Below are 971 nucleotides of genomic sequence, written 5' to 3' on the forward strand. Positions count from 1 at the left end.
ATGATTTAAAAAATAAAATAATGAGCACAGGTTTTAAAGACAGGCAATCAGAATCCAGATTCCACTCCCCACAATTAACTGTATAACCGTGGGAGAGTTAAACTCCGTGCTTCCGTTTACCCTGCTGGAAATTCGGGATGACAGCGGCTTCTTCGCGGTGATTGCAATGTCGTCAGCTGCTGTGGCGTTGGTGCCGCCTGGGGGAAACACCCCCCCCCCCCACCGGAACACCCACCCCCCACCCCCCCGTCACAGAGCAGGACCGCTCCCACGGGTCTAAGGAGCCGCCACCCAACGCAGATCGCCAAGCCCTTCCTTGTGCTTCCACTGCAGGGGCTCGAGCTGCCGAGGTGCCGCCTGGGGACTTTTGCAGGGCTATCAGTGCACTCTGGGAAAGCCGGACCTGTGCAATGCGGATAAACCAAACCAAGCGCACTGCCACTGAGGAGCCGAGACCCTACAGCACAGGGGGAGCTGCCCCTGTGCACCTCTCTGTGGGAGTAGAAAGCCATCTCCTCCTCCGAGCAGCCGGCAGTGTCACACCGCTGACCTTGTGGGTCACAGCCCGATGCATACCCCCCACCACCACCACCACCACCTGGGCCCCAGAACACTCAAATACTTTCCACTAAAGTAAGCGATAGACAACCGGTAAATGAACCTACAGGGACCAAAGAAGAATGAGAATTATTTGGGGGGGGGGCATAGGGTGGGTGGAAGGGGAGCTGATATCAAGGAGTTCAAGAACAAAGAAAATGTTTTGAAACGGATGGTGGTAGCATGTGCACAATACTGTCTGATGTGACTGAACTGTGGGATGGTATAAGATCTGGATTAGCTCCTAATAAAAAGTTTGGGGAAACTGGAAGGCTGCAGAAAGCTGTGAGGGCCAGAACGCAGGTGTCTGTGAGTTCTGGCCCTCAGAGGTTTCACACTGTAGGGTAAAATAAAATGATGTGTAAACTGTCTAG

The 971-nt window shown here is 53.7% G+C and overlaps 1 protein-coding gene across 4 annotated transcripts in view; it reads right to left on the bottom strand.

Moving 5' to 3' along the window:
• Positions 1–971, bottom strand: part of ST3GAL3 (ST3 beta-galactoside alpha-2,3-sialyltransferase 3) — a 266,714-nt gene that overhangs the window by 236,145 nt on the left and 29,598 nt on the right. The gene's annotated exons all lie outside the window — the stretch shown is intronic.

This window comes from Echinops telfairi, unplaced genomic scaffold (genome assembly GCF_000313985.2).
Source record: "Echinops telfairi isolate 266 unplaced genomic scaffold, ASM31398v2 ScPeMD7_443;HRSCAF=831, whole genome shotgun sequence".
NCBI lineage: Eukaryota > Metazoa > Chordata > Mammalia > Afrosoricida > Tenrecidae > Echinops > Echinops telfairi.